Here is an 8,812-nt window from a genome sequence, read left to right as displayed (position 1 = left end):
CTCGGGTCACCACTGCTAACTCCAGCCCTGGGATCCAGTGGGGCCCCTCCCTCCCCCACTCATAGCCTCAGGCACAAACCCAGGCCTGCCCAGGGACCACAGGGCTGAGTCTGGGGAGTGACTGCCTCCCCCTGGGTACAGAGAGAGCCAGAGCCCCCTCCCTAAGGAGCAGGAGCTAAGGCCTCCACAGGGAGATGAGGCTCTTGTCACAGTGATGTGGGAGCCATGGGTCCTGGCTTTGTAACCCCCCTCAGCCACCTGGTCAGGTTATGGCAGGAGCAGGACCCAGGTGAGAGCAGGTGGCCGGGAGGGGGTGCCCACGCTCATTCCAGCAATCTGAGCAATCCCACGCTTGGTTAGCTCTGCAATGACATGGCTTCGGAGCTGACCAGTTGTGGCCCCGAGGCTGACCTGACTCGTGAGACCCATTCTCAGGCTGTGAGGCCTCCACAGCACTTGGGGGGCAGGTGGGCAGGGGGTGGGAAAACGTCAGGGCATGAGCCTCCCCACCCCCCACCAAGGAGTGCCACCAGCCTGTCGTGAAGTCAGGCAGGGGAGAGCACCCGAGTCCGCAGCCCACCCCTCCAGACACGGTGGGAAGTCCGCCGGCCTGCAGGAATCATCCTGCCCCGGCCACCTCACCACAGCAGGGGTCCCAGCGCAGGGGCCCCCTTCGGTCTGCCTGTGAGGAGTCAGGCTGGGTGGGACAGGCTGGGACTGCCACCTCCTGCCTCTGGGACTGAGACCCTCAACAATTCAGGGCCTCCGGCCGCGTGCTGGATGCCAAGGGAGCTCCTCCCTGACACCGGGAGCCTGGAGAACCATCGGTTCCAACAACACCCACCAGTCAGTGTGACAGTCGCGAGCCTGGGGCGGGGGTCAGGGAGAGCTGAGCTTGAATCCCGCGCCTGCAGGTTACTTCACTGCCCTGGCCTCAGCTCGCGTGTCTGTAAAGTGTGGATGTGTGATGCTTACCTCGTCACCTCACAGGAGTCCTTCAAGCCAATCCCAAAAGCCGACATACCCTGTGATTCTATTTGTTTGGCATTCTTGAAATAGCAAAATGAAAGGAATGGAGAACAGATCAGTGGTTGCCAGGGGTCAGGGAAGAGGGGGGAAGGGGAGGTGAGGGTACCTACGGAAGGACAACAGAAGAGACCCTCGTGGAAAGAATGGAAATCAAGAGGGCGCCTGGGTGCTCAGTCCATTAGGCATCTGCCTTCAGCTCAGGTCATGATCCCAGCGTCCTGGGGTCGGGCTCCCTTCCCTTCTCAGTGGGCAGTCTGCTTCTCCCTCTGTCCCTCCCCCCACCCCCATGCTTGTGCTCTCTCTCTCTCTGTCTCTCTCAAATAAATAAATAAAATAAAATTTTAAAAGAATGGAAACCAAGGAAATGCTCTGCACCCGGACCACATCACTGTCCATAGCCTGCTTGTGATATTGTATTTGGGTTTTGCAAGATGGTGTTATTGGGGGCAACATGGGATCTCATTGTGTTATTTGTTACAACTGCATGTGAATCTTCAACTGTCTCAAAAAGCTCAATTTTTTTAAAAATAGTTATTTTATGTCTGGCGAAGATTGAGCATCTATAACATTCACTATTCGTGCTCCCCATCCCCTTGTGTTCCTCTATGAACTGGTGGGCCTGGGGAATTGGCATCATATAAAACTGTCATGGCAAACAGGGGGGTAAGAAGCGCCTGACTAGGTGTTTAGCATTTTTTATTTCCCTGCCCTCCATGAGTGCCTAATAAATGCGCAGGTGATGGAATGAGTAAGTGAGTGAATGAACGAATGTCCATTACAGCAAGACAACTTATAACCTCTCAGGAGATGAAATGAAATGGACTTAAAGCAAGAGGTACTTAGGATAGACACAGGAGGGATCTTGCAGCCCCGAGACTGGCCAGCCCGAGTCCCTGCCTGGCTGCGTCCACCCCGGGCTGCACCATGGGGCGTGTCAGGGGAGGGGAAGTGGGCGGCGGGCCTCCGAGGACAGGAGCGCGACACACTTTAATTAACCCAAGAGTAAATTACATCAGACGTAGAGAGCCCCGACTTCTCCCGACGGCTTGGGGAAAATGGAAGCCTAGCATTTTCAATTTAAGGTTTAGTTAGATAATACCTATTGGTGCCAGTAGATTACAGAGTGGATATTAAATCCTTCAGGATTTGGAATCGGAGCGTACAAATGGAATCCATAAGTAGGGGGAAGCTGCCAGAAGGAGCGGGCCCTCTGTCCTCAGCTAACGAGAAAGCCTCTCTGTGAAGGCTCAGTCAGCACAGACCGGGGTCCTAAAGCTCCTACCAACGGCTCCAGGGCGGTGAGGGAGGGTTGGTGATCATTCTGGGGGCTCCCTGAGCAAATTCTTCCCACGTTACAGGCACGGATGCCGGGCCCCCGTGCACCCCACATTTTAACAATCAGAATTGGAACTCACACCTCAGCTCCATCCAGCCCTTCCTCTCCTCTTCATCTGGCCAGCTCCTACACTACCTTCAAACTGGCTCAAGCCTCCCTCCTCCAGGAAGCCCCGAACTCCACTCAGATTCCTCCCTGAGCCCAAGGAGCCTGGACTTCGGGGTGTTGCCTTCACCGATGGTTATCTTCTTCAAGGACGACCTCGTGCCCTCACCTCTCAGTCTTGGAAGGGAGTGACATGATCTATTCTGCACCCTCACTCCTAGGTGCACAGTGAGATCCAACACACATGAGCTGCACAAAAGGGGTGTTTACGTTACATTTGTATTGATTTTGGGGCAGCTGATGCATTTTGAATATGCAATACATTCACAGCCTTGGAGACTCAGAAAGTAGAGAAGGATCTGGGGCAGAAGTCTCCCTCCACCCTGCTTTGCAGGGCCCCAGCTTCTCCCCAGGGTAGCCAGTCTCTGGTGTATCCCTCTGGGCTCCAACCTCCAAGCAGATCGGGATGTCCATTTGCCCCTTTCTTAACAAAACAGCAGGACACATTCCACGTTATTTCCCTCACCGCCTTTCTTGGAGACTGTCCTCATTCCTGCGGGGGATATCTTCAGGTTTCGGTCATCTTTGAACCGGGAAGACCCTGCAGCTCCAGGACGGGGAGCCAGTGGGACAGGGGGCTGTGAGGATGGACTCCAGGGTCCCCCCCTCTGCCCCCAGATGGGCATGAGGTGGATGGGGCGCCTTGAGATGGCCTCTGAAGCTGACCTGGACCAGCAGGCTTGGGAGCATGAACACAGGGCCTCAGAGCCTTGGGCAGAGCCCGTGGGATGGTAGTGATGGTGTCATCATGGCTGGATGACATCCCTGGCAGGCCCAGCACGAAGTCTGGGGCTCGGTGAAGAAGGAGGATACAGCAGCTTATTAGTTTAAGCAGGATGAAATGTGTAAATTAATTACCCCGGCCACCCATGCGTGTAGTGGCTGGCCCCGCACTTGGGGAAGACAAGCATTAGCGTCCGTTCCTGCGGCCTGGTAACCCTGGCAGACGCGGCTGGGAGGGCCCCGGGCCCCCTGCCCACCCGGGGGAGGAAGGGTCCCAGCTCAGCCCGGCCGCAGGGGCCAGAGCCGGGTGGTCCTGCCGGATAATCGGGTCCTTCCCTGGGATGGTGAGCTTGAATTCTGCCTCCACCAGCAGCAAAAGCAGGGGTCAGAAGAGAACGGGCAGAGGGGGTAAAGGGCCCACCCTCTGTCCTGTTCTGGGCACCTGAGCTCTTATTTATCAGGTGATACAAGGTGCCAGTCACTGTGGTGACCCTTTACTAGCTTCCTTTCATCTGATCCTCACAAAAACCCCGAGTGGACTCCATTATGGGCCCCATTGCACAGACGAGAAAACCGAGGACCAGGAAGAATAAGTAACTTGTTCTACTGACCCAGCGGCCAACTGGCCGTGTCGGGATTCAGATCCAGGACAGCACACGGCCTCCCAGGGGGACAGACAGGCAAGGAGCCATCTCCGGGGTCATGTCACCCAAATGTGCCCTCCCTGCTTCCACACCCCTTGGCAGGAGTCCCTCCCCCCCCTCCACCGTAGCCCGGAAGCCCCCGCTGTTGAGCTGTGGCCTCCCGTCCCCCGCAGCTGGGACCTGCTCGCCCACCCACCTCACCAGCCCAGGGGCCCTCTGCTCTCAGCCGGTTTCCCAAACTGCCTCATCCTCCTATACTCCTAGCCTCCATGGCTCTGCCCGTTCCTCCACCCGGACGGTCTACCCGCCACAATTGGCCCCATCGTCCGTGTCTCCGGCCGCCGTCATTGTCCAGCTGGACCTCCACTCTCCACAGCATCACCATCCATCCCAGGGCCCTCTTCTTAGGGCGCTAATCTGATCCCTCACCATCCTGCGGTGGCAGCACCACACTTACAGGAAACCCCAACTCTCCGTGAGAGTTGTGTGATGGGACCCCGCCCCCCTCACCGCTGCCCAGTGTCCCCTCCTCAGCACCCCCAGCCAGCTGACCCCTGCCCTCCCCACACTTGCAGAAAACACTCTCCAACGCAGGTCCCCTGCTGGACGATCCTTACCCCCAGGTCCACCGCCCCCCCAGGAGAGCCCGCCTCCCTCAGCCCTGCTCCCCCATGTCCCTCTGCCGGGTACTTATCACATCTAAATCAGCCCGCATTCATTTATGACTATCCTCGGCTTCCCTGACGGGGCAGTGCCTCCTGTCTCCCCGTGCCGAGGTCTTGGCACGCCATGAAGATTTAGGAATGGACAAGGAAACCCCCTCTGTCCCACCATCCTGAATCCTCAACCCAGCCCTCTCTCTCACCTGGGCTTGCACAGTGGACCCAATCCTGGGCTTCAGGTTATCTGGTCCACGTCCCCCTCTAGGCAGGTCCCCACCTGAGCCATCAAAGACCCACAACCTCACCTCCCAAGGAATAATCATGAGTCCTTCTCAGGGACAGGCTCTCAAGGCCACGCCTTCCACTGATGGATCCGCCTTCGGCAAGTTGCCTGTAAGGACCAGGGTTTGCAGTCCACTAAGGGTCTTAACACGAAGATGGAACCAACCTCAGAGAAATGCAGTTTGCCCGCCCCCCCCCCAGGCCAACCAAGAAGCCAGTGGGGAAACAAATTATCAGTCCACTTAGGATTAATTTCTTCACCATGTGTGAGCCAAAGACCTCCCCAGCCTGGCTTCTGTCCTCCCTGGAGAGCCCCAGGGACTAGGGTGTCGTTCTCAGCCCTGGGGAGGGTTCCTGCCTCCCCACCACTCTCCCTCTTGCAAGAGGGTCTAGTGGTTCCCACGACCCTCAGCCCCACCCCCTCCTCCTTGCCTTTGCCCTTCTCAGCCTCCGCCTTGGCGGGGTGATGGGTTAGGAATCAGGGGCTGGCCCACGCACCCAGCAATTAGTGTTTATCTCCCTCGTATATGCGGCTGAACAACAGTTTTCAAACTTAATAGTCAACATTCAGAAAGATAAAACTGCCTGGGTCCCTCCTGGGAGGCAATTTGAGGATTTGGTGGGAAGACCTGGATAGGAGCTGGGCTCACATCTCTGCCTCCAAGACCCTGCCCCCTCTGGACATGTGTCCTGGCCCCAGCTTTTACCCTTCTGATCTCCCTGCACAATCAGGAGCAAGATACCGATCTCCCCACCTTGCAGGCAGGAAATCTGAGGCTGAAGGAAGCCAAGGGACTCTGCCCCTCAATTTTCTCCTGCCTTGGATTTTGAGGACTCTGGCTTTCTATTTACCACCTGGCTTGGTAGGCTGACCTGTAGAGTCCCCTCAACCTTCAGGGGCTGCAGAACTCAACCTGACATGCCCACCAGGCCCCCTCCCTCAGCATGCCCGCCTGCAGGGAGAGTCCAAGGGTAGCAGCCCCCCACATGGATGAGACCCTTCCATGCCCCACACTGCAGTCCCCATGCCAGGCTGGGCGGGGTGTGGTGGGGTGAGCAGCAAGCCTCTCATTCCTGCTGGGCTGGGGGACTGCCGGCCTGTAATCACACATTCCACAGCCTGGGGCAAGGTCTATTTAGCTAATGAAGAAGGAGTGGAGAAAGGGGCTCCCCTAGTGGGAGGGCTGTGGGGCCCCAGTCCTGACAGTGGCTTGGGGAGGGAGGTTGAGTGCCCATAAACTGCAGTGAAATGCTGCCACCTGCTGGCCATGTCTCAGACTACAGGGAGCTGTGGAGCTGGTTCCGGGGCTGGGAAAGTGGAAACTGGCCCCATTCCCCCAACCCCCCCATGGTCCCGAAAAGGCTGGAGAAATAGAGCTTGGTCCCGGGTTGGGATGCTGTTGTTGCTGCTATTGTTGTTGTTAGTCCGACAACAATAATATTACTGTGCCTCAATTACTGAGCACTTGCTGGGGCCAGGTGCTTTGCACATTGTTTTTGTGTCCCCAGCAATCCTCTAAGATGCTGTTTGCTTCTGACAGGCTGGGTAGCTAGCCGAGGTCACACAGCTGGTGAGTGCCACAGGCGGGATTCTAACTCGGGCAGTCTGGCTCCAAACTGTCGCCCAAAGTCTGAATTCCAAGTGTCAGCTCCCCACAGGAATGTCCCGGATTACCCGCCCCCCCCCCCCCAACTGCTTCTTAGCCTCCAAGGCCTGCCCACATGCCCACACCCTTCTAGAACAAAAAGGAATAACCCCTGACGTCATGGAGTCCATATTGCAGTGGGTCCTGGAGATCCAGGCCCAGAGCAGGACTCAGATGCTTCTGAGGCCCCCAGGCCCCCTCACCCCCTGCCCTTGTGAGCAGGGGAGGCTTCTGCTTGGGGAGGGGTCCAATCCCTGACTGGCAGGGTGTGGAGCTGAGGAGGGGCAGCTGGGCTGGGTAAGGGGCGCCTCGGGGATTTGAGAATCCAATCCACCTGGCTCTCAACCCCGTCCTGGTCACGGAGCCCCAGCTGGGATGGGAGCTCAATTTTCCAGTCCCTCCCAACCACCCTTGCTGCTGTGATCCTTACCCAACAAACTATTACAGCTGGGAGAGGACCTCAGGAATGATCCAGTGAAAACACCACCAAACTTCTGTTGATGGAGAAGGTCAGGCCCAGAAAGGGCAAGCGGCTGGCTCAGATCACACAGCCCAAAGTGACTGAGCCAGGAAGAGAACTCCCAACTACCTGGCTAGGGCTCCCTGCTGAGCCCTAGTTCTGCTTCCGTCCTCCCCCAGCCCAGCCCCCTGAGGGTCCTCCCCCATCTGCCAGCAGGCTGCCCACAGCATGCCTGGAATTGCCTAAAGCCCAGAGCTAGTGGGGACCAGACACAGGGGAGCATGGACCAGGCTTGGCTGGTGCTGAGAGGAACAAGAATGGAAACAGTCTTGCTTCTCTCCTTTCTCTCCCTTTCTGGGGAGAGATGGCTCCCTTCCCCTCGACTCCCATCCCGGAGCCTGCAACGGTCCGATGTTTTCACTCACTGAGGAGGGAGGCATTCGCAAGAAATGGAAGAAAGGATTCCCCCAGTTGCTTTCGAATCACAGCTCCAGTGGTAATGGAACTGGCGGGGAATGATGGGGAGAGCATGGTGCTCAGGGGACATCCCCACCCAGGCCCCAGCCTGGGGCCCAGGTTCCCTGGACGCGGCTGTCCTCCTGTCCTCCCAGCATGCCAGCCTCCACACTACCGGTAGTTCCTGGTGAGGCCCCGGCCCAGGACAGGCAGGGGTCCAGGGAATTCAGCTGGGCTCGGTCCCTCCCCTTCTTCCCTCCTCTGGAGCCGCGGCTTTGGGAAGGGCCCCAAATGTGGGGGGCCAAGGCCTTTCCCCAAGAACTGAGCATCCCTAGAGCCCAGGAGCGTGACCCTCCTCCGCATCACAGCCACGGGGATTGCAGGTCCTAAAGCAGGTCCGGGAAGCTGCAGGGCACCGAGTGCTGGCCTGGGGAGGGGCTCCAGAGAGCATTGCTCATGGAACCAGACCCGGAGCAGGGGCTGGGGAAACAGCAGCAGCCGATCCAGGGGACACTGTCCTCACAGCTCCCAAGGGAAAGCATGGAGGGGGGGGAGCATGCTGGTTCCATGGGAGGCAGCCTCCTTCCTGATGGCGCTGCACTGGGCCCCCTCACCATCCTCTCCTCTCCTACCCCCTCCCCTCTGCCCTCTTCGTCTGGCTCATTTCTCCCTTTCCTTTTCTGATCCCAAGGACCCCCCACCTCTACCTCCGGAAGCCTGGCCACTGGCCCAGCAGGGTGGGGAGAGGGAGGAGGGAAGGGGGTTGCCCCTCCACAATGCGCCAGCAGCTAGCTCATTTAGGTACTTTTACTAGGTGGCAGGGGAGAGGGCTGCTCCCCTGGTGTGGTTTGGCCTCAGGTGAGGAGCAGAGCAAGGAAGGACAGTGAGAATGAAGGGGCCTGGGGGGGCGGTCCTGGCCACACCAAGGAAAGTGTGCGTTTTGCTTGCACCCTCTTTCCCTCTCTTCCAAGTCATGCTTCCTCCTGTCTTGCTTACCTCTTCCAGGAAACCTTCCCTGACTACCCCTCCAGGCCCCTCTGGGCTCCTCTCCTTCCTGCATGCCCCAAGCCCAGGAGGGTGCTGCCCTCAGGAGCCTGGTGGTTCTTCTGCCAGGCCTTGGCTGTGGGGTCCCCCTGCCCAGGAAGCTCTCCCCACCACAGAGAAGCCCCTGACCAGTCTCCACTCCAGCCTATACACAGCCATTCCTGGGGTCCTGCTCCCTGCTGGGGATGGGGACAGGGACAGGGGATGGGGACAGGGGACCCAGGATGGGGACAGGGATGGGGGTGGGGGATGGGGACAGGGGACCGAGGATGGGGACAGGGGATGGGGGCGGTCTGAGCACTCACAGGCCCAGGGTATTCAGCGTACCCCAGGGTGCCCTACTCCCCCCATCCTCCCTTCTGTTC

The sequence above is a fragment of the Leptonychotes weddellii genome, chromosome 11 (genome assembly GCF_054177405.1).
Source record: "Leptonychotes weddellii isolate Sample4059 chromosome 11, ASM5417740v2, whole genome shotgun sequence".
Lineage (NCBI taxonomy): Eukaryota > Metazoa > Chordata > Mammalia > Carnivora > Phocidae > Leptonychotes > Leptonychotes weddellii.
The sequence above is the reverse complement of the archived record's forward strand: the minus strand, read 5'-3'. Positions refer to the sequence as shown.